The sequence below is a fragment of the Rhinatrema bivittatum genome, chromosome 7 (genome assembly GCF_901001135.1).
Source record: "Rhinatrema bivittatum chromosome 7, aRhiBiv1.1, whole genome shotgun sequence".
NCBI classification, from domain to species: domain Eukaryota; kingdom Metazoa; phylum Chordata; class Amphibia; order Gymnophiona; family Rhinatrematidae; genus Rhinatrema; species Rhinatrema bivittatum.
This window is the reverse complement of record NC_042621.1, coordinates 70,394,614-70,420,340: the sequence shown is the minus strand read 5'-3', so window position 1 is coordinate 70,420,340 and position 25,727 is coordinate 70,394,614. Positions and strand designations below refer to the sequence as shown.

Sequence of the window (25,727 nt, the reverse complement as noted above, 5' to 3'; positions counted from 1 at the left end):
TTCTGTAGCACAAATCCTAACCATAAGTAAAATTCTTTTCTAATATTTTTTTGTCTGTTTTGATTTTTCTTGTCTTTCTGTTTCTCATTTGGTCTCTTCAGTCTTCTTTTTTTTTTTTTTTGGTCACTTCATTCCTTGCTCTCACTTATTCAGCCGATCCTGGCCTCTTTCTGGATTTGGATTTTTTGGTTTATTTATATTTTGACTTTTTTTTTTTAGACCACACTGTCCCGGGTTCTAAGCGGCCTACAAAATAAAATAATCGTAAAAGCAAAAGATAAAACAACATCAAACAAACAAAAGATAGGTGTCTGTCCCGTCCCCCCCCCCACAGGTGTACACAGGCCAGAAAATGATCGAAACACAAAATGCCTGCTCAAAAGGATTATCACTGCTCATTCATAATACACATCACCAAGCAGTCATTAGCGAGCAAGTCACCTGATAGAGTTTTTTAAAAATATTTTTTTAAAAACTATCCAAATAACTGGGTTTTTGTAGATACTTTTTTTTTTTAACAGTGTTGGTAAAGTAATTGGCGAGTGCAGATAGCACAGAGATCAGGTCTATAGAGCGCAGAGTCCTTGTTGGGTTAGTGACACCCGCTTAGCTGGAGCAAGGCTACTTGCCTGCACCCTTGGGTCTGGAAGGGATTGCTCTCATTAGCCCCAGAGATACCAGGTGGGGGGGGGGGTCACTGTGGCACAACAGCTCCTCAGACATTGGGTGAAGGCTTAGGGGTAACCGGTTTCCTTTAGGCAGACCCATCCACTGTGCACGAACATATGTGGAATCTGAAATAACCGATGGAAGCAAGATCATTTTCTCTCGCAGTACGAAAGAGAGCGTGCAAGTGAACTTATTTTGGAACTGGTTTATTTCATCCCGTAATGTTTCTGGTTTTTGTTGATATTTGAGTTTTGGTTGAAGAATTTTTTTTAAAATCTGGATTGGAGCAGCAGGATATCTGAATCGGCATTTAAGCCCTGGGGAGGGACAGAAGCAAGGTGGTGGTGCTTGCAGCTGCAGCATCTCGCCCCCCCCTCCCCTCAAAGACCACCTGATTTGTTTCTGCAGAGGGATAACCCTGTCACCCTCAGCCAGTGAGTGATCCCATGTTGCTCAGATATTGGCCAGGCCATCTTTGGGTATAGGGAAGGGTTATAAAACGGTGAAAAAAAACGACAGAGGTGTGGGGGAAATAAAAGAACTTCACTGTAAACTGGCCATGGTATTTAGCACTAAATGCTACGGGTGAGATTCAGTTGGCAGTAAGTTTATTTCTTGCAGGGGTAAAACCTGGATCGCCAGTCAAAAGGTTCTCTGCGGAATGGTTGGTGTGCAAGGTCGTTGAAGGACGAGAGAGAGAGTTTTGTTAGATCACCCTGGGTTTTCTCGAGTTTTGGGAATGCATGGGAGCTGTGACATCAGGCCGCAGCTCTTCCTGTTAATATTCTCCACTTACACTTATTAAAACTAAAAGTCTAAATTCGATTGCCTTCCATTGTAAATGAAAAAGGTTCTACAAATGTATTTACAACACTACAGTTCCATTAAAAAAGAGGAACATTGGAGGACGGCATGAAGAGAAAATTCCACACCTATTTTTTTGTAAGATATTCAAAGTCAGTAAAATGAATCCTTCCTTAGAGGCTATGGGTCCTGTTCTATTATATTTTTTAATGTATTTCCTGCAGTTTTTTGGTTTTTTTTTGAGCAGTCTGTAACAGAATTTCCTTCTCCTTTTCTTGCTTATTTAATTATATTCCGCAATTCTTTCAAAATCATTATGGATTACCATCAGCATACACCTTACTGTGGAACTGCTCCATGAGCTGCATAGAAGCTACCTGAGAGCACAGCAATCTGGAATACAGATGAAAATTCAAGAGAATTATTACTTCTTTGCTTCCATGGATTGCCTGCATATATTTTTTTCCCTTTTCTTTTGTAATTGCATGTGCACATTGTAGGTTAGCTTTGTTGAAAGACTACTTTAGAAACAAAAAACCCTGCCATTTTCCTTCATCAAATCATCATACTAATGGTGCTCACTCTTTATCACAAGTTCATAAGTTCATTTTCACTCTCTTCAGTGACACATTCATAGAATTGTTTCCTCTTTGTTGATCTGTGTCGTAATCAGGGGCGCTGCTAGGTACTTACAAGATCCCGGGGCACGTGCCCTTAGGTCCTTCCCACCAATACCATTCCCCCTGGTCTTGATAATTAGTCTGAAGATACAAGGGTAGCCAGTGGCGTGCAGTGACATTTATAGCAGGGATTCAGTCTCACTCCCTCAGCTCCCTCTCCGCTCCCTCAGTCCCCTCTCCCTTCCTACACTCGCTTCTCCCCTCCCATCCCCCAGTTCCCCAGAAGTCTTGATCCCTCAACTTCCCTCGACAAAAAAGACAATTGGAATCCATATGGCATTAGGCCTGTTGTAACCTGTATTAGGTGTGGGCTTAGCCTTCAGAAAGCCATGAATACATAATTACAATATAGTAAACATCCCATACCAAAATAGCACTGCCAGCACTCAAACAGTAACAACCCCTACAATAGAAACTTCTGATCTATTTAATGTTTGGGTACTTTCCAGGTACTTGGGACTTGGATTGGCCACTGTTGGAAACAGGATGCTGGGCTTGATGGACTCTTGGTCTGACCCAGTATGGCAGTTTCTTATGTTCTTAGGTTATGAAAAGGCAACAGTACAAATAATACATCAGGCTCTAAAACACCAATATATGTCCTATTTGGAAAACAAACCAAACCAGGATACCTAAAAATATAGTGCAAAAGCTTTTAAACCTACAAAGGTCCCTTCTTCAGATGTCAAATCAAAGACATTCACATCTAAAGACTGGCCCTATAGTGTTTTAGTTGCTCACTTTCTGTATTTTTTTATAACACTTGCATAGATCCAATAAAAGCTAATCGCAACCTGCCAAGCATATAGTTTAGCCCAAGAGACAGATCTGCCATATCAAAAGAACACTAATTCTCAGGACTCAAAAACCAACAACTCTACCCAGGAAAAAAGATCAGCACTACAAATATTACATCAAGCCCTTGAACAACGATACACCTCCTATTGAAGGTAGAGAAAGACAGAATGCCATAGACCTCTACATAGAAACTATACACCAGCAGGATCCTTCATCTTGGTCACACACAGAACACAGACAAACACCAAAGACAGAATAAGGGACCAACAAATAATAAAATCAAGAAATATAAAACAGCAATCATAATAGTAAAAGCATACTAATACAAATAATAAATATTTCAGAATAACTGATGAATAGGACACCTGATAATTAAAATCTTTTAAAAATGTTTATAAATTTCCTAAAACACCAATATAATATTTCAAAACAGCAGACACATGAAATGACATTCAATAAGGAAACTAATAAGGATTAAAAAATGTTCATACCTGGGATTTTTGGATTTCCAGCCATCCTGAGATTGTTGTGGATTGGAGGGGGGGGGGGGGGGGGAGGTTTGCACAAACTTTATCCTCTCTTGCACACACATGCCTTCTCTGTCTCACACACACACACACACACACATACACACACACACACACATATATATATATATATATATATATAGACTCTTATACATACCCCTCTCTCTGTCTCACATACGGAGACTCACACCTTGTCTTTCTCACTCAAACAGGCTCACACATAGGCTCTCTCCCTCACACACACACAAATTCAGAAGCTCTCCACCTCAGACACACTCTCTTTCCCTCCCTTACACACACACCGGCTGTTTCTCTCTCCCTCTCCTCGCACACATAGGTTCTCACATACTCCCTTTGTCTCTCCCTCATACACACACATGACCCCTAACATACCCCTTTCACTCTTTCTTTCAAACTCTCATGCACACACAGGCTCTCTGTCTCGCACCCTCACACAGGCTCTCCCCTGCTTCCATAGATACACAGGCTCTCAGAGCCAGGGCCTCTTTTTCTGCCACTATTGGGATGGGGGTCTGCTGGTGGTCCAGGTCTTCCCATTTTCATTGTCTGCCATGGGATGGGCTCCACATTGGCCTGCTGAGCCTCTCAATCTTCAGCTGCCAGTGAGATGGGGTCTGCTGGCGGTCATCTAGTCCCTGTCTCTTCGGTTGCTGCAGGACAGGCTCCACAGTGGTCTGCCAGGTCGTGAGGTGAGTGGCAGCAGGAATCGCATTTGAAATTCTTGTATAGTTAAACCTCCACCTCTAGACCTGGATAATTTTCAAATCACTCCCTCAGAGCAAGTATGGGATTAGGTATCCAACTTGATGAAAACCTTACTATGAAAAAGCACATCAATAAATTAATTAATGTAGGCTACGCCAGATTTTACATTGGTTGAAACCTTTACTAACTTTCAAGAACTTCCGTATTGTATTACAAACTTTAATTTCTCAAACCTAGACTACTGTAACTCCCTATTACTCAGCCTTCCCACATGTCTCTTAAAACCATTACAGTTACTACAAAATGCCTCAGCAAGACTTTTATTAGGAACAAGGAGATTTGATCACATCACACTCTCACTGATTTCACTGCACTGGCTGCCAGTACAATCACGGGTCTATTATAAAGTATTATTGTTAATATTCAAAATCATTCACTCCAGTAAGACTGGATTGATGGGCGTGACACTACGACCATAGACACCGCAACAAACACTGAGATCTCAAAATAAAGGACTATTGGCTGATCCTACAATATGGAGTAGACGTCTGACGCAAGTAAGAGAACGTGTGTTTTCCATAGCCGGCCCAAAGCTTTGGGATTCTCTGCCTGAGACGTTACGTCTGATACCAGACAGAAAGAGATTTAAATGTGGGCAAAAAACATGGCTATTCAAAAAATGGGTATAACCTAACTTAAAAACATCAGAATGCAGAGAACTACAATAACAAGAAGGTCAAGAGATAATAACTGAAGAATTAGTAATAAATTAGCAAGAGAATATATGTATCTTAAGACAACGTACTGACTCTTTTTTGTAAAATTTGTTACATTATAATTCCTGTACTACTCGCCTGATGTCTTAGATCTTTAGTTAATGTGCATTAGAACTTCATTAGATTTAGACTAATCCATGCTTATGAATACCACATCCGTAAACTGTCATTAATTGTTGATTACAGTATGAATGTAAACCGTTGTGATCTTCATGTGGAACGACGGTATATAAAACGTCTACATAAGTAAACTGAATATCGCCTCCAAGCTTGAGGCTGGTCCTGCAGCAGCAGGAGATGATGTTCTGTTAAGCGCGACTCCTGCTGCGGGAGGGGGCTAGGGAGGTGCATCAGATCCCTGCCCGATCGGGGTTTGGCTTATCCCTGCCCGATCTGATGGATAAAATTGGGGTGGCACTTGCCGCCCCGTAGCAACGCCTGTAGGCTGGGGATTCACTGAATCCTTTGACTTGACCGCATGCCACTCAATCCCTTTCTCAACCTCCCTCCTCCCTCTCACCTTCTTCGACCCCGTCTTTCTCCTCTTCATACTTCTTTCATCTCTGCTCCTTCAACCCCCCCTTCTTCCTTTCTTCCAATTTCCCCCACATCCCTTCCCCATCTCTTCCTACCATTCTTCCCCCCCTATCGCTGTCCTCCCCATCTCTCCTCTTCCTTCCCTCGTTCCACTCAGCCCACTCCCCACCTTTCACATTTCTATTTTCTCCCCGTCCTAACTTCTTTCCTGTCGCGCTTCCTCCCTTCACAGTTTTACTCCTTGCCTCGTTTCTCCATTTTGCACTCTCTCCCCGCTTAAGCCACCTCAAACTCCCGACTCCCGTGTGGGGAGCGATTGGCACCCGTCACCGCCCTCCGCGTTGCCGGCTTCTCAGCTATCTGGGCAGGAGAAACGGTGTACGACACTATAGTACGGGCCACAGGGGCTCGGAGCGTGCGCGGCGCTGTCTGCCCTTCTGCTTTTCCAAGCAGATATCGCTCACTGCATACGGGAGGTGGGAGGTTGAGGTGTCAAGCCACGGTTTTGGGGGGATGGGGGGGATTTTGCCAGTGTGCAATGCACGGGGTAGATTGGAGAATTTTTTTTTTTTTTTTTACCGGCACCCGAGACTCGCGGGCACGACCCCCAGTGCGCTCAGACCTAACGACGCCTCTGGTCCTAATCCGCTTTTGTTATACACACTCAATCTTTTTCCTGTTTGGTACCACTGAAAACCTATGCTAGGTCCCACGATCATTCGTCAACATCAGATTCGTAGCTTTTATTTCCTCCTTTTAGGGGGTTAATTTTGCTGCGTTGCACATAACTTGGCTGGCAGATATGTGCATGAGTTACACCAGTGTTCAAAGCAGATCGTTGCTTGTCTGTTGAGTTATAATTAGGAATGTCACTTTGTAAACTGTTGTGATCTATACATGGAACGACGGCATATAAAATGGCTAAAGAAAATAAATAAATAAATACAACTTTGCTTTGAAAATTAACCCGGCAGAACTGTGTGCACGCAATAGCAGCGACTGGCATGCATAGTATTGCCGAGACACTATTTGTGCACAAAAAGGTGAATTTTCAAAGGGACTCTGGGCATAAGAACAGCACATACTGCTTTGTATGCTATTCTACAACTCTCAAGAGGAAGCGAGTATTTTTGATTTCACACACACATTTTAACAGGGGAAAAAGGAGTGGCCTAGGGACGGACCGGGGCAGGGATTCAGGAGTACGCGCAGTTAATTGCTTTCTTGTAAGAGAGCTACATTGCTGAACTTATTCATAGGCCTTTACGCCTACTGCTTCACTTCGTGCAAGTGAAGTCGGACTTGTCTGTTGTCTGCAGATTTTGGGTGGGAGGTCTGAACGAACTGGTGGGTTTCAGGGTGAAGTACTAGAGGGTCTCTAGGCCTGCAGGCACGCTTATCCAGTCAAGTGTTCAGGATTGCCCCAACGAATATGCATTAGCTAGATTTGCATACACTAGGTCTCTAACATATGCAAATCTACCTTATGCATTTTCATTACGGATATCCCAACTGGTTAGGTGTGCCTTCAGGAGAGGGTTGGGAAACAACTGGTCTAGATGAATTGGAGAAGGACTGGATGGAACTGGTGATTCCAAGAACATGGGCAAATATTTTCAAAATGACACGCATGCATACTTAACATAAAATACTAGCATCAATCTCTGCATGCTCACTTATGCTGTACTGCGGGTAGATTTGAAAGTTGGATTCCTGTCCAGACTCTACCCCTGGAACAACTCTTCCCTATGCGTGTAAGAATACGCACTTAGTGGATTTACAATTTTCTAAAGGGCCATGTTGCTTATTCTATAACATTAAATCTCGGATTTCTAGGCAGTGTAATTGCAGACATTACAATTTTCTTGAATTGCTTTTCTTTGAAATTGTATTTGGGGAAAAAGGATCCACCCTCCCCCAGAAAAACAGTGGCCTGGGAGTTCTGCGTATCGCCTCTTGATCGGAGGGAGCTGATGAAGTGAGTTCTCATCCGATCACCGGGTTTTTCTCTGTTATAAACCACCTGTTCCCTTTGCCTCCCAGCACCCAGATGTTATCAGCAGAGGACGCTTCCTACAGCTGCGGCTTCCTTTGCCTCCGTAGAACACCTGACCACAGCTGGCTCCGTGCATCCTCTGACCTCGCGTGCCTGCTTCCACTGAGCCACCAAATTGACTGAAAGCTCTGTAGGAATTTTAATTGACTTCATGTTGTCTTACCCCCAGTGAAGCGAACCAAAAATAAATGAAGCATACAGATTTGTCCAGAATTCAACCTTGTGACTTTTTTTTTTTTTAGGAGATGAAGTAAGTGTTTGAGAAAGGTGATAGATAAATACTAAACTACGAGTGCTTTATTTGTAAACTGCATCGTACGCGCTATGTAGAGTGTGGTCTTTGAATTTTTTAGAAATAAGGAATCTTCTGGTTAGCCTGTGCGCCTATTCCTACAGCCCGGGATGGTCCCACACTGCCCGGCAATGTGAGCTGGCTCCACGGATTAATCAGCGAGTAGTGTGAAGTATTTTATGGCAAAAATTGTTTGATGGGTTGCTTCATTCCGTAGAGGCTGGAATAAGATTGTCTTCAGTCTGGCATGGGTGCTGAGGTTGCTATTTTTTTTTTCTAATGAAGCTTTACTGTAACTATTGGTTTTGTTCTTCAGGAGATATAAAGCACCTTCTGTGGGATGTAATTTTTTGCACTTCGGGTCACATTGAATGGCAAAATATTATGCAAACCAAACCAACTCCCAATCAAAGGATTATTTAAATCACAACAGCCTCTGTTTTTAAATTATGCAGTGTATTAATATAATTGGAATTGTAGTTTTACAATCTTCTCACTTTGATATATGACCCTAATCAAGCGTGCCACTCTGAATTTGACCTCATCCATCATTTTGCCCCTGAATTTAAATCGACCTTCTTCTGTAGATGCAAAACACATTGGCACATTTCTTACATTGCCCCCAAATATCAGATTTTGCTGTACGAGGTGGAGCAAAAGTCTATCAGGCTGTAAGGTACACAAGGCTCGATGTAATAAGGCATGGGCTAAAACTGTGCTGAAATTCAGCAGACTGTTTCCTGATGCGAAGGTTAAAGAGATGTTTAACTCCCGATGCAGAAAGCTAACGTTATTCCGATCCATCGGGAGTTAAAGCAGCGCGTTGAGTGGAAAATGTGCCCACAGACCTGAGTTAAAACGTACACTCCGCACAGGTGGATCGCACATTTTAACTCAAGGGGCAGCAGGGTAGTTTCTCAGTTTTGTGCGCATGAGACATTCATGTGCGCACAATAGAATTTGTGCACATAAAATATGATTTATGTGCAGAAAAAAATGCTTTCAGTGCAGAAAGCATTCTTTTGTGTGTGCAGAAAACATACCTTATATACGCGCAAAGCATGTATTCTGCACATAAATCCAGATTTCCGTTCTGTCCAGAGATTAATGCTAGTGCCAGAAACTTTAGTCCATCTTGGAGCAGGAGTAAAATTTCCAGAATTGAGATCGTATTGAGGGGGGGGGGGGGTAGGTAATAGTTAATGCCTTCATGATCATGCAATTTCCATGCAAGGGTGTTGATTAGAACATGCAGCCTTCACACGCACATTTTTTTTGTGCATAAAACTCCTTGCTGCCCTGCACGACTGCGGGTAAAACCGTGCAACTCCGCTGAAGGCTTTTTCTTACATCGGGCCCAGCGGATGGAATGTTTGACAGAAGTTAACAGCAGTGTGTGTGGGGGGGGGGGGGGGGGAATCTCATTGTCTTCCTGAAAAGAAACAAAAAAAACAAAACAAAAAAAAAGTGCGTGAGGGGTGAGAGCTGCTGTGGGGCAATCACTTTGTTATAGTAAAACAGTGAGACAAATATATGGATTATCCTCCCAATTCTATAGAAATGGGGGGGGTGAGCTGGTGGCAAGTCACAAAGCGGGACCAGACATCGCTGCATGAATTAGCAAGCAGCTGTTTCCAATTTGAGTTTAGAAACTGTACACAGAGGAACTTGTTTTAGTGCTCGCTCCCTTTCATTTATAATGAATTTTAATCACCGCTACAGGTGAGAAGATTGTAGAAACAAGCTTGTAGCTTGCGCAAGAAACAAAGGAGAAGACAGATGCTTCACCGATTTACAGTCTGCGATAAAAGGAGTGTTTGGGTACAGTTTACATGTAATTATAATGCAGCTGTTTTGCCGTCCCAGGTCCGCCAGGCACGGGCAGAGCCGTCGCCTGCTGCATTTCCGTAAGGGACGCAGGGAACTGGTGATCCACCTCGGCAAGGATTTATAAGTCCGTCCCTCCGTCGAACCGAAAACGTTCGCCCTCAACTCCCCACCTTTAGAGAAGTGCGATCACGTTTTGTTTTAAAAAAAAATTTTTTTTTTTACGATATATTTTTAAAACTTTGGTAATCCGTAAATATTCATCCGCTCGGGTAAGGGTAAAAGGTCGGCTTGAGGCAGCTGAGCTGCTGATTCCCTCCTGTACAGCTGATCAGGGCAGAGCAACTTGCTCTCAGAGTATAGGAGACGTTTGATATGTAGAAGAGCCCACCCACCCCGTATTAATTTTACCTATGCCTGCCTCCAAATTTTATTCATAGCATTTCTCCTCCAGAGGTCGTACGCGGGTATATTTTACTTCTGTGCATGGGCGAGGAGGAGGCAGCGGCACCACCCATCTCAAACTGCTCTGCTCGCCAGTTTGCTAGGTTTGAGAATGAGTTTAAGGAGGCTGGCTTAGTCCATAAATTTTCTCCTAATTTTTAAAACGATCACTCTGCCCACACTAAGGGGGTGTTCTGTTTCAGGTGCCTTGTAATGGCAGGGGCGTAGCGTGCTGCAGGCTGCAGTGCTTTGCTGTAGTAAGTGTGTAAGTCCTAACCCTGCCCGGACTCTGCCCTTGGAACACCTATTCCCTGTGGGGTGAATTTGCAAAGACTTAATACTCGTAAAAGCGAGCATGTACGTGTGCAAGTAGCACATGCTATTTTATAAACCTCAGACGTGCGTGCGTAGTTTTTCTCTTGTGTGCGCACAGAGGGGGCGGTCTAGGGATGTTCAGGGGCGGGGCCATCATTTGCGTGCATAAGTTGCTAATTTAAAAGAAGGTAGATTTGCCAGCTTATTTGCAGAATTTTACACTTGTGCAAGATGCTAAATTATCTTGTGTAAGTGATATAAAAGTGATATTGTGTGTTCTAGGGGCCGGGTGGGAAGTCTGAATGAACTGGGAGCAGTTCAGGCTGAAGAACCAGGGGGAGGGTCTTGATGATGTGGAGAAAAGATTGGGTGAACGGGTAAAACTGGAAATTTCACTCACAAGCACATGTTTTGCAGCATTTATTTATTTAAAAGTTTTTTCTATACCGTCATTAAGTTATTTACCATCATAACGGTTTACAATAGGGCACATATATATAAAAAAAGAAAAAAAATAGATCATACTTTACATAGAGGGTGCCAATATTATCCGGTAACAAATACACATTAAGTACTATTTGGTTTATGACATGGAATTTACATTGATGAAATTCTCATGGGAGAGTACATGTTTTTGCTATTCAACCTGCCGGTTTGTTGACTACGATTATCTGAGGGATAAAATAGTTTCCAGGTAGTATCTGGAGATTGTGAGCTGGGTGCTCTGTATCCGCTTATCCTTACTTGTGCAATTTAAATCCTTATTTACCCCAAGTAAGCCCCCCTTTATTTCATGCCTAAAATATACAGGTGTACAGTTTTGAAATAGGTAGATGAGAGGGGGGGGGGAGTGTATGGGGAAACACCCTCAGAGCACCTTAAGGGGCCGGCCGCAGCTCTCTCTCCCGGTCCTCCTTAAGAGATTACGGGTGAAGGGAGGCTCCCCTCACCATACTGTAAGGAGTCAGGGTCCCCAGGGAGAGGGCAGGAAGCCATTGTGCTGTTGGGCACCGTGAATACCTTCCGGTCTGCCAAGGTAAGCAGACTTTTGTTGCTCTGCTTTTCCGTTGTAAATAACGCTTGTGTGTGGAAACAGCCAGAGTCTGCCTCCCGTCTGTCCTCCTGGCTTGTTTCCCCAAGCCCTGGCTGCTCCCAGTTACTACAGTAGGAAAGGTGCATGTGCTCAGCGCATTGAAATATTTGCTTTCAACGCGTCGCTTGTATTTGCGCATATGTGCGTGTTATATAACACGCGGGGGTTATACAGTGCTATGGTAAACCTGCATGCAGCCACATACTTGCCTGTCTGCCATGGCAAGCAGTTATTTGAAGGCTGTCCTCCTAGCATGTAAAGTACAGGCATATGCTGTGTATGCATGCAATTTTGCACAGTTTTCTTATGGGATATTTCTAAGTTAAAGCACTATTTTATCTGCAGAAATTCCTTTGAAAATTACCCTCATAAAGAAAAATGATTCTATATTGTTAGAGGCATGCCTTTCCCAGTTTTCAGTGGTCTCTGAGAAATGTCTATTTTTATGTATTGAGTAAGAGTTATGTATCTGGTACAAAGCAAAATGCTTTAATTTCCTTTAGCTAAGTGATTAACCGCCATGGCACACAACCCGATTCACCCATTGGCTTTCCTCTGCTGATCATCTTGCCTTTGCATCTAATATATATCAAGAATGAATTTTGTATTAGTCTGCTATGCTTCACAATACAAGAATTACTGCACACAAATATAAATTGGTCTTATAATTGTAAAGATATAATTTAAGCAATCCTTTTATAACCATTAAACTGCTTTAAAAAGCTTGTATAAATCATATGCTAAGAAGGTTGACAGTGAGACTGAACAACTAATGTACAAATACAACCACTGAGATGGGTGACTGGCCCATAACAATGCTTTATAAACATCTTAAAATTGCTTTCTACTTTAGCCCCTTAATGTGAACTTCCCTATAAATGTTTCTTAAGAGTTTGTGAATATAATCTGACACAAAAATATGTATCATTCCCTGTACCAATTCAAACCAGCAAATGTAAATAAGGAGACATTTTTATTTTGCCGTTCCCTACCCTAGTGATTGGGGCAGATTCTTCTTAGATATCAACAGAAGACGGTCTATCAATATCAGCAGGATGAGGGGCAAAGCACAAGATCCAAGAGAGAAAGCTCACTTTGTGGTTTCCGGCTAAGACCAGTAGTCCATATTGATGACAGCCAATTTATGGTCCCTGGGACGATGGGTAATGCAGTTCTTGGTTGCAACAGACAATATCTTCTCTCTATATGTCAAACATGACAATCCAGTACATCTGCATTTTTTTTTTTTCTTGTGGGAATCTGTGGTCCATGATGCCTTGTTAGACTCCACCGTCTGTCTGCTAACCCTGTTTTAATGTGGCCCAGTTGTCCCTTACACAACCTGATAGGATATGGTAGGAAGACCACCCGTAGGAAGGGGACAGACTGCACCAGAGTTTGCTCAGAGCAAGGCACTGTCTGCTCGTTCTCTTCACAGATCAAATTCTGAGAGATCCAATGTTAAGAAACAAAAGAACCCATAGATCTAGCTTTAAAATCCAAATCAAAGCAGCAGGTTTGTTTGTTTTTTTTCACTGCGATAAATAATATAATTGCCAGAAAAATGAAAAATGTTTCATTGGGTTCCCCTCGTCTTCTCCATGAAACTGGGCTTCCTCTAAGCATATTTGTATTAATGGCAGCACACGATGCTCTGGAAAGGAAGTGCATCCTGAATCTCAAATCACTGTAATATTTTCGCTTCTCTCTTCACACCCAAGATGAGATTGCTTTTTACCAGTGCCATGGGGGACGTGCATTCCTCATGCACTTTGGTGCTAAATTCCCAGGGGTGTACCCACTGACAGCAGAAACCAGAGATTAACTATCACGGTCTTGCTTTTTCTGACAGGTGCAGTTTCTGTGCATTACTTTGCTGTTCTAGCCATAGCATCACTAGTGCAAATAACCTAAAGATAACAAGATGAATGTAATACCGAGCAGGGATGGACGCTCGCACCTGTGCTGAGATTCTTGCTTCTGTCTCTAGCACGTTTCTCGTTAGGCAGGTCAGTTTCAACGCTCGCCTCCCATGGGGATGGAAAATATTTTTGAAAATTATTTTTCTTTTCTTCCATTTTTCATTTTAAAAGAATTATGATAAGTTTGTGAAAAATTAAGACCTGGAGAATGCAATTCTTAGGAGTCCCAAAAATTGGCAAGCTTTAAACTTTTGTCAACTTCGTTACGGGTACCATCCTTGCCAACCTATTTTGTTTGTTTTCTTGTAACTTTTTTTTTTTTCTGAGAGAGCCTCCACTGTACTTTGCCTCTCTATTTGCCTGACTGTGCAAGTTGATTTGAAATTGCTAAACGTGTGGTCCGCATTTTTTTCTCTTGTGGCAAAATGCACAGGTTCTAGTTCCTTTTGTAGATAGGGTTAGCAAGAAGAGTGTTCCACTGGCTGTGAGATTAAGTGAAGACTATTGGATTTCGAATAACAGAGTAGCTCCTGGGTCAAACGTCCTAAGCGCAGCCGAGAGATTTCTGAATTCTGAATGACTGCATTTCCTGATTTCTATTAAATTTTTCTCCTAAGAAAATTGTAGACTTCATTAAAAGATCCTGGAAGACTGTCTCCCTTGTTTTTCAAGAAACCGACCATATCCACTCCAACCTGTCTGAATTTGATTTATTCTGCTAAATCCCACCTGTTTAATCATTTACGATACAAAGGGGATGTTTGTTTTCTCCGTGTTTCCGTTATCAATCACAAAATATCTTCACTCCATGAGAGAAGATCAAGCGATTACAAATCAGCCGTCCTAGGGTTCTCGTGATATATTGCCATCCAGCCCTGATGGAAGGGACGATGACAGGAGTCACACCAGCCGATCCTGGATTCCCTTTCCTCCAGTCTGCCTTGCTGGTGTGTATTTTTTGGAACTGAGATCAATCACCTGGAAGTCAAAGTAAAAAAAAATATATTAGTGGGTTTCTGAGGGAAGCGTAGGGACTTTTAACGCTCACTGGAGGTAATTTTCAAAAGGTTGATTCATTTAAAAGCAGCATATATTGTAGCAATTTTCAAAAGCCTAATTTACCTGCTTAAAGCCTAATTTTAAAAGCAGGCACGTGCCAGAATTGGGAAACTTGCCCGTGCGTGTGTCCATCCGATTCTATAAGCCACCCACGTGCGCGCGCACAAGTACCGATGCTTGAATATCTCGCATCGGGGGGGGGGGGGGGAAGAATGGAATGTGGACAGGGTATGGGTGTTCCGGGTGGTGCCAAGAGATGCGCGAGCAAAAGGCTTTGCATCTGGCCACAGGCCCAGGTATATTTCAGTGAAACGTTACTTATGCTATGGATGAGGTGTAAGTCTTGTTAAAATTATTTCCAGGCACCTCTGAAATGTTTGAGGGGTCTGGGGGTGGGGGGGGGGGGGGGGGGGGTAGTGCATGCTATAGAGCCAGGGAGGGTTTAGAGGACCTAAGCTCTAGACTGGGCAGACTGGTGGATGAACTTGTAAAAGTGGTCATGGGCTGGCCGCACGACCGTTATAAAATTCCCTCACTTAACGTGTCCCAAAGCCGACTCGCACCGCTGTGCGCGTAGAAGCTTATTAGGTGCACACACACATGCGCGCCAAGGCTGTTTTATAACCAACCGCACATATGTCCATGCAGGATATAAAGTTGTCATAATGTGCGCCCATATACACACGTACATGTGTGCCCGCGGCTCCGTTTTAAAGTTACGTGCATAAAACCTATAGACAATTCAATGGCACGTAAATCCTTTAGAAAATTACTCTCATTATATATAGCCTCTGTGCCCCAGAGGACCCGTATGGTGTATACTAATGGGGTAAATTCTGTAGAAATCAGCATGTGGATGCTAATGTGCCATAAATCCTTGCATAAAAGCTTATGGACTCCTGGAGGTTCACATTTAAATACAATTTTGGTGTGGACCTGCCTTTCAATAGTAAAATTTATCCTCAGTGTGTTACAAAACAGCATAAAAATACAATGCATAGATAGCAATGTAGGTCAGCAAAAATAAAAATTCAATACAACCTTACATACACCATAGCCAACAACCTTTGCCCCTTGACAACCAAGAAATTAACCCACTCCCCCAATGCAAAGAAACCTTGGTGCACACCAGAATTAAGGAAACTGAAACATGGCCTTAGACAAAAAGAAAGAAAGTGGAGCAAAGACCCCTCCCACTCTGCTCATCTTGACTACAAAAACATCTTACACCCTTACAGAACTGCCATTCTCAAGTCCAAACGAGACTACTACTCTACCAAAATCCACAATTACCTCTTCAATCCCAAAGCCCTCTTCTCGTATGTGGCCGAACTCACCAAACCCTCCCTCCCTCCCCCAGATCTCCGAAGAAGACGCAAAAGCAAAATGCGATCAGATCGCACCCTTCTTCAAAGATAAAATCACAGACATCCTGCAGCGATTCTCCACACCCTCTCCCTCCACGTCCCCCTCCGCCAAATACCCGAACACCATACTAGAATCCTTTGACACTACCACACCTTCAGAAATCGAAACCATACTAAAAAGATTACACTCCTCTTCACATCCAGCTGACACGATCCCCAGCAAAGCTCTCCTACCCATTGCAAGCACAATTGCCAAACCCTTGGCTGAGATAATTAATTGCTCCCTCTCCCATGGCACAGTCCCCAACTCCCTAAAACATGCGATAGTGAAACCTATCCTTAAAAAACATAACCTCGACCCTGCTGACCCAGCCAATTACAGACCGATCTCCAATCTCCCCTTTCTGGCGAAAGTTATGGAGAAAATTGTCAACACACAGCTCACCGATCACTTGGAGACTCACCACATCCTATCTCCCACCCAATTCGGCTTCCAAACATTTTTTAGCACCGAAACCCTCCTCATCTCCTTCGCAGACACCCTCCTTAAAGGCCTGGACCAAGGACACTCATACATTCTCGCCCTATTAGATATCTCAGCCGCATTTGATACCATTAACCACAGTATCCTCATTAAAAGCCTTACAGAAATTGGGATCTCTGGATCAGCCCTACTCTGGTTCATTTCCTACCTGGAAAACAGGCAATATTCAGTCCAACTCGCCAACACTGAATCTAAACCCATTGATCTCCCCCAAGGAGTCCCCCAGGGCTCCTCCCTCTCATCCACCCTCTTTAACATATACCTCCTGCCCCTCTGCCAACTCCTCTCTGACCTCGGCCTCACCCATTTTCTCTATGCAGACTATGTACAAATACTCATCCCCATCAAAGAATCCCTGCACAAATCCCTCGAATTCTGGCAAAATTGCCTCCTCTCCATAAACTCCCTCCTCTCCAACATCCATCTCTCCCTCAACACGGCGAAAACTGAACTCATCATCATCTCCCCCCGCAATGACCCCACACCCCATCCCAACCACAACCCCCTCCCGTGCCCTACCCCCTTCCAGCAAAACGTACGAAACCTTGGTATCATGGTCGACAGTCAACTCAACTTAAAAACCTTCATCAATACAACCATCAAAGAATGCTATTACAAAAAGCTCAAACCCCTCCTCCACCACAATGACTTTCCCACTGTTCTCCAGTCCTCCATCTTCTCAAAGATCGATTACTGTAACGCCCTGCTACTGGGTCTCCCTGCCTCTACCATTAAACCTCTACAGTTGCTACAGAATGCAACTGCAAGAATCCTCACAAGCACCTGCAAAACTGACCACATCACTCCTGTCCTCAAGCAGCTTTACTGGCTCCCCATCCCTTATCGCATCACCTACAAATGCCTCTCCATTATTCATAAAACCATCCACAACTGCGATTTTCACTGGTTCAACAACTCAATCCACCTTCACACTTCCAGCCGCCCCACCAGATACTCCAACAAGGGAACCCTCCATGCCCCGACCCTTAAGTCTACACACCTAAGCACCACAAAAGACCGCGCATTCTCCCTGGCCGGACCTACACTCTGGAACTCAATGCCAACGGATCTACGGCTTGAACCCAGCACACAGACATTCAAAAAAAAACTCAAGACCTAGCTTTTCAAATAAGCCTTCCCGGCTCTCCCCGCCTCTCCTCCTCTGTCCCTCAGCAAATACTCCAAACCCCATGGTACCATTGTAGATCCCTGACCCTCTCTACTCATTTGTACATATCATGACTGGACTCTTGTATATTTGAATCTGTTGTATATAGTGTTTACCCAGTAAGGCTTTCAAGTTATCCTCTCAGTTCCAGCCACCCCTTTTTTATGTACTTTTCACGTTCTGTTCTATGTAAACCGATATGATGTTTCGATGAATACCGGTATATAAAAATGTTTAAATAAATAAATACAAATAACAGAGAGTAGGATTAAATGGTCAATTTTCTCAGTGGAAGGGAGTGGGCAGTGGAGTGCCTCAGGGATATGTATTGGGACCCATACTTTTCAATATATTTATAAATGATCTGGAAAGAAATACGACGAGTGAGATAATCAAATTTGCAGATGATACAAAATTGTTCAGAGTAGTTAAATCACAAGCAGATTGTGATAAATTGCAGGAAGACCTTGTGAGACTGGAAAATTGGGCATCAAAATGGCAGATGAAATTTAATGTGGATAAGTGCAAGGTGATGCATATAGGGAAAGATAACCCATGCTATAGTTACACAATATTAGGTTCCATATTAGGTGCTACCACCCAAGAAAGAGATCTAGGCGTCATAGTGGATAGCACATTGAAATCGTTGGTTCAGTGTGCTGCGGCAGTCAAAAAGCAAACTGTTGGGAATTATTAGAAAGGGAATGGTGAATAAAACAGAAAATGTCATAATGCCTCTGTATCGCTCCATGGTGAGACCGCACTGTGTACAATTCTGGTCGCCGCATCTCAATAAAGATATAATTGTGATGGAGAAGTTACAGAGAAGGGCTACCAAAATGATAAGGGGAATGGAACAGCTCCCCTATGAGGAAAGACTAAAGAGGTTAGGACTTTTCAGCTTAGAGAAGAGACAGCTGAGGGGGGATATGATAGAGGTGTTTAAAATCATGAGAGGTCTAGAATGGGTAGATGTGAATCGGTTATTTACTCTTTTGGATAATAGAAAGACTAGGGGTCACTCCATGAAGTTAGCATGAGGCACATTTATAACTAATCGGAGAAAGTTCTTGTTCACTCAATGCACAATTAAACTCTGGAATTTGTTGCTAGGGGATGTGGTTAGTGCAGTTAGTGTAGCTGCATTTAAAAAAGGATTGGATAAGTTCTTGGAGGGAGAAGTCCGCTACCTGCTATTAATTAAGTTGACTTAGAGAATAACCACTGCTATTACTAGCAACAGTAACATGGGATAGACTTAGTTTTGGGGTACTTGCCAGGTTCTTATGGCCTGGATTGGCCACTGTTGGAAACAGGATGCTGAGCTTGATGGACCCTTGGCCTGACCCAGTATGGCAGGTTCTTAGGTTCTTATGTTCTTATGTTAATTCATAATCAAATACAGAGTAATTCAATATATCAAATCCATAAAAATAAATTAATTTATTGCACATTAACAAATGCCATTAGTGCATTAATAACCTTACACCGAGACCCAAACCAGATTCAGTTTGCAGGAGGAGAGCTGAAGAGTGAATGTGTCCACTGAGCTGGTTCTTGTACCTGCACGGAGAGTTCCAGAAGCCCCCCCCCCTGCAGAATCTCCCCCTCCTCCTGGTATCGGTGTCTGAGGACTGTCATGCTGGGTACCGAGAGGCTGTCAGGACTTCAGTAGCTGGAATGCCCCTAACCTTTCTGGATTTCCAAAGAACTGAGCCAAACAGCTCACGGACGCCTTCAGCTGCACGTTTCCTATGCACTGCATTTGAGTCTGAACTTTAAGCTGGCAGAACGTCACCCAGAAAAGAATGCCTTAAGGGGAGTAAAATTGTTTTAACACAGTCACTGTTATCTCAAAGAATGAGAGAGAGAGATCCAGAGGGAGGGTAATTTTTCAAAGCCATTTCCGCGGGCGGCGTGTGCTTTTCCCCTCAGCAGGGGGAGGAGTTTCCTGTTTGAATTTCCAGACATACGCACGTAAAAACTATTGGCCAGATTTTAAAAGGCCTGCGCGCGTAAATCCCGGGGATTTACGCACGCCGAGCAAATTTTCAAAGCGGGCCGGGCCTTGTCAAAGGGGCGGGCTTGGGAGGGGTGCAGTGAAATAAAAAAAAAAAATCCAGGGTAGATAGGTAAGTTTTAGGAGGTGGAGAGGAGAGGGGGAAGGGGAAGGGAGGTTAGGCGGGGGGGGGGGGGGATAGGGAAGTGGGGAAGGCCAGAATGTGTCACCATGTGGAGTTCGCATAAATTCACCCCCCCCCCCCCACACGGGTTATAAAATCCGGCTTGCATGTGCGTGAGGCCATCGGATTCTATAACAGGCGCGCGCCGGCGCGCGTGTCCTTGCGCGCGCGCCGGGAACTGCACGCACCTGGCCGCGTGCGGGCACGTCCTAAAATCTACCCCTGTCTGCACAAATTAATATGTACGGCTTTTCCGGGATAATTTTCAAACGGTAAAGTATGGGTGCAGTTTCCATTTGAAAATCTGTGTGCGAAGTGTGCGGGTGCTGGGCAGACTGGATGGGCCGCTTAATCTTTTCCTGCTGCCATTACTTTGTTTCTACGTAAAAAGCGCCCGCAAACTTTGTGTCCGTGCGCGCACGGTTTTAAAATCACCCCCTTTTCTGTGACGTTTCCTCCGGATTAGGACTTGTGAATGTTTCTGTCCTGCATATAAAACAGATCCGGCTTGGATTTGTTGCCTCGGGTGGGGCTCAGTAGGCGTTTAAGGGCGACTTTGCTGTAGCTTGAAGGAGGTTTATCCGCCCACAGAGAGCTCTTGGTCCAGCTTTAATCACTAGATGTTCACCCCCAATCCACTACAAACATCTGATCAACCACCAGCTACCAAGGAGCTTAGAAGCTGTGTCCAGGAACTTATCCCAGAATCTGTCTCGCTTACAGTGTTTGGGATATCATGGCAGGCCCTGAGTTGTCAAATCGGTGCACTGCTTTATAATCTGAATATCATCTTTTGCTCTGCGGACTGCACAACTTATCCCCCTCCCACCCCAAAAGACGAATTACGCTCTAAACCCTATTTAAAACCCTTTTCCCCCCCCCTAATTTGAACCTTTTGATTTTCTTATGCATGTATGACAAAAGCATCGTACCAGCCGTGTTTTAGAACAGACCCCCTTCGCAGCATTTTAATGACTTCAATCTCCTCTTTGAAAATGATTTTCCTCATTCTGTTATTTTTTATTCTGGGATGGGGTGGGAAAGCAAGTTTTTCAGATCATGTCTTAAACTCCCCTCCCCCCCCCCCCCTCTAATATAAAATCATCTGGGAATGTTTGCAAGAACACAATAATTCGTTCATGAACATGGAAGACTCATATATAATATTTGTGGAGCGATTAGTCATATTTGCCTGTTAACTTTAATGATAGATTGTTTAATGGTTTCCTTGATGTCTAATCTTAGTTTTTGGCCATTTTTTGTGCCCTGGTTAACTGTAAGGAAATTGAGGCAAAATTGTTTAAAAAAAAAAAAAAAAAAATCAGAGGCAATTCATTTGGAACCATTCTAGCTGTTAAATGCATTGAAATCACGTGCCGGGAGGCAAATTGCATGTGAACATTTTAAACCTATATAAAATGTTTAAATCAACAGAGGGAAGGAAAATGGCCTTTTCTTTTAGTCTTTTTATTATAAACACAATTTTCGTCTGCAGATTGATCTCTCTCTCTTTCCCCCGCCCCCCCCCCCCCTAACATAAAAATGTTATTGCGTTTGGATCTAAATTATTGTAATCACAGCAAGTGCTTTGTATGTTTGCAAAGTTGGGTTGCCTTGTCTTTTATTTAAGAAAAAAAAAAAACCAACCAAGATAAAACCGGTGACCATGGCTTGTGCATGGGGTGAGGGGTGGAGTGCTTTTTGCACTTTAGCACTTCTGCATCCAGCTCAGGGATGGTTTTTTTTTTTTTTTTTTTGAATAGTTTATTTCAGACCCGAAGAAACGTTTTGAATTTGTGTACTTTCAGTACGCCATGCCTGTCATATAAGAGAATAATAAATAAATTGATAGCTGCCCTCTATGGGTTAGGAAATAGCTTGAGCTGGCTGTTTTATGGATTTTTGTACTTTTGTTTAGTTTCTGGGATTTCAGCACTAAGAAGATGCCATATGAGATATATATATATATATATATATATATGATTTATAAATACACATGCTGAAGACTATAGTTTTGTAAGGTAATTTGGTTGCTGGCTAAAACACAGCGGATGAGCTGCTAAATATTAAACATGGTTTCTTTTCAGATGGCAAAAGCATTTGCAGTGGAAAATCCGCTGTGCGCTGTCCCCAGTTCTGGCCTTAGCATCCTGTTCTTTTCCCTTTTTTTTTTTTTTTGTCTCCTATCCTCCTGGGGGGGGGGGGGGAACCCAGCCGGCCGGAGTGGAGAATTAGAGAGCAGAGATAGATACCGTCCCCGTCCAAGAAGCTGTTGGGATGGGCTTTGCTGGCTGCCGAATCCCTTCTAGGCAGAAGGGCCCATTACTGCTGGCCCCAGGGGACCCGGCCTCATCTTTGCTTTGCCCCCCCCCCCCCCCCCACCCCAACCTCCGTAAATTTTGCTGCTTTTGAGAGACATTTGCTGAGCTGTGCGGTGCTTGAAGGGAGGATGATCCCTTTACATGCTCGCCCTCACGAGGTTTGCAAAAATCATTTTGGTGCCGAGCACTGGAATGATTGCACGAGTGAACGTTAAAAACAAATGAACTTGCTGCAAACATTCCTGGTACACTTTTGGATTTGTGTTATTGTGAAATGTAGCAGTGAGGATAAGAACAGGGCTTCTTTGGTTTAAAGTTAAAATCATTTGGGAATGCCTTTTCTTTCTTGAACTTTTTTCCGCTCGCACGTCAGTTTAGGGATAATAATGGTCTGACGTTAATAGCTTCTCTTTTACTTCGGTGTATAACTTTGGCTCATCTGATTATGTGATTTTTTTGCAGTGTATATTCTCCCAGCAAATTCTGTTTCGCAAAATACATAAAAGAGGCTAATTATTAGGACACTTAATGACCATCCATTCAGAGGAAAATTTGCAAAAGGAAAATTTGCAACTAAGTGGTTGGCAGGCTGAACTCCCCTGGGTGAAGATTGTCCCATTCACACGAGCTAAAAGCACGCAATTTGCTTTCACAATACGCACACTTTAAAGTGCACTGAAAAGAGTCGAGCTCAGGGGCGTGGTCAGGTAAGAAGCAGTGCCTGTAGAACTGAGTTTTCAAATCTACGCACCTTTACAATTACGTTTTTAAATGGGCTAAGCATGTAAATGTAACATACGCGTGCATAAGTAGCCTGCACTCGTGTACATCCTGTTTTATAAACATCGAAAGTGCGCCCCTGTTTTCGGCCCCACACGCGCGCGTTGACCTGCGCAAAAAAAAAAAAAGAGGCCTTCCAGGGCGGGGCCAGGAGGCGCGTGCGCAGCTTGCTGTTTTGTTTGTTTATTTGGATTTGTAATCCTGTCCTTCAGCCTCCTCAAGGCGCGTTACGTTCAAGCACTGCAGGCGTCTCCCTGTCCCCCGGAGAGGGCTCCCAATCTGAGGTTTATACGAGGCGTACGTGAATACTTTAGGCAACGTATTCGTGCGGTTTTACGCCTGTTGATCGGTGCACTCGATAGCAGTCTCATCTGTTGTCTCCTGTTTTTGGATGGGGGCGGGGGAGGGGAGTTCAGGCTGAAGTGGTGAGCGGTGGCCTGGATGAGCTGATGGGAGGGATCGGTGAACTGATGATTTCAGGTATGTCCCTGCCTCTGCGCAAATAAGGGTTTTACCCAAACAAACAAGTTATTCTTTTTTTGCCCATAAAATATACTTGTATGTGTTCATTTTTTTTTTTATATTCCGCTTTTCACACTTCTTTCAGCGCTTCAAAGGGGATTACATTCAGGTACTGTAGGTATTTCCCTATCCCCAGAGGGCTTACAATCTAACGGGCCGATTCGGTAAAGTCCCGGCGAGCGCACAGGCCCACTCGCTTGTGCGCGTAATTCAGTATTTAAATTAGGTCCGGTGGTAGAAACGAGCAAAAGGAGGCGCTAGGGACACTAGCGCGTCCCTAGCGCCTCCTTTTGGCCCGGAGCGGCGGCTGTCAGCCGAGGCTCAATTTTGCCGGCGTCGGTTCTGGAGCCCGCTGACAGCCACGGGCTCGGAAACCGGACGCCGGCAAAAATTGAGCGTCCGGTTTTCGGCCCGACAGCCGCCGGCCGACTACTCCTCCACTCCCAAATACAGGTGGAGAGAGGACATATTTTTCAATGCATTGCAAATATTCGCACGGGCTGGAACGTGCATGTTGAGGGATGGGTAGGCGCGTGTTTTATAATATACGCAGACCAGACAACGCACAGGTAATAAAATACCCTAGTAGATCTCTTTGTGCCCATATATGCGTGTATATATATGGTGTTTTTTTTTTTTGGTGCCTATTCTGCCATCCACAGAAATAGAAGGAGCGCAGGGCACACGGGCACTGTGTGTACCCCGTACCTTGTAGGCAGTATTCAGAGGGAAGCTGCCCCGGTAGTTTCCCTTCTGAAAACGAGTTACAAGGTGCACGGTTACAGAAGTAGCAGCATGGGTTACTGAAAACTGTGCCTTCTTCATATCGAAGCCCAACCTCCTTTCACTTTCTAAAACCTTGTAGCGCTAAAGCTTCTGCGCGTCTTGTGCACGGAAAGAAAAAAAAAAAAAGTGCGCCCACTCACGTGACTTGTTAGGGTTTAGTTTTGTTGTAGCAAATAGCTGAAGTAGGGCGAGCGTTTAATCACGGTGAATACTTGTTCTGGGGGAGAAAGGGTCGCCTCTAGATTTTCCGTACCCGCAGCGCATGACGTTTTTGATGGAACCTCCATTCATGTTAGCAAAATATCCGTCAGATTTGAAAATAGCGTGCAGCCAGGCACAAACGTGCCCAGGTGATTAGACCTGTACCAGCCAGATTGGTTGCTGTGCTTGCATGAGAGTTTCTGGCCGCATAAAGCACCTTATGTGGATTTTCATGTTTCTTTTTTTTTGGGGGGCGGGTGGGAGGGTGTCTTGATCTTGTTTTTTTTTTCTGTGCAGTTTCTTCTGCTCTCTCTCACTAGACTGTATGCCCGGGTGGCACTGGTAAGTAGTAATTTCTGACCCAAGAAATGGAGGGGCATCTCTCTTCCAAGGTGCACCCTACCCCCAACACTGCTCGCTTGGTCAGTAACTGCCTTCATAGCAGTCTCCGCTTTCCTCCTCTCTCTCTCTCCTGGCCTAAGTTCACCCCTTCCATGGCCCATCCAGACCCAGCCGGCCACCTTGGATGGACCCCCCGTGTGCCACGTGACCAGCCTGCAGAGGAATGCTTAAAGTTCATTTTGCATGCCGGTATCAGATGTATTATATTTTTCTCTGTGACAAGGATGCCCAACAAAGCGTGTGTAGTATATTTGGCTTGCGCAGTCCCAACTGTCCATTCAACATGGAAGCCGTGCCATGTTTCTACTGCTTTCTTGATCCTAAGGAAAAACGCAAGCCGCTCATTAAAAATAACGCAAAGGAGTGAATTTTCAAAAGCACGGACGCGCGCCTGAAACGCCACTTCCCTGAAAGTTGTAGGCGCAGAAGAAAATTTCACTCTTTTGGAAGAGGCATCCCTGGGGGACGGCGACAGGGCAGGGAAACCATTTAAACCAAAAGTCTGCATGCAAATGTGCCCATGAGCGTTTTCAGCTCTCCCATGCAGGTGTCAGTGCGCGCATGGAAGGGTGGCACAAGGGTGCATTTTCAAAGCGGGCTTAAGGTTCACTTTGCAACTTACGACTGAAGCTGGCGGGTACACGTTCAGCCCTAAGCGCTATGTTAGAAAATCAGGCTTCCCAGGCGCATAATGCTTCCGTGTTAAGTTATAGCACTGTGGGTTGAAAACATTTTCTTAAATGTTTCCAAAGTAAAAAATAGCCAAGCAGTTAAACCAAGTCGATACATTGATTAGGCTGATAAATGATTTAATATGCAGGACTCGGGAAAGGACTTTTTATTTTTTCACTTGTAAAGCTTGCATCTTAAAACAAAAACCATCCTCAGCTTAAAAACCAAGTTACCTTCCCTATGCAGCAATGACACT

At 43.9% G+C, this 25,727-nt stretch overlaps 1 protein-coding gene across 4 annotated transcripts in view; it reads left to right on the top strand.

Moving 5' to 3' along the window:
• Positions 1–25,727, top strand: part of ZNF423 (zinc finger protein 423) — a 706,298-nt gene that overhangs the window by 382,566 nt on the left and 298,005 nt on the right. The gene's annotated exons all lie outside the window — the stretch shown is intronic.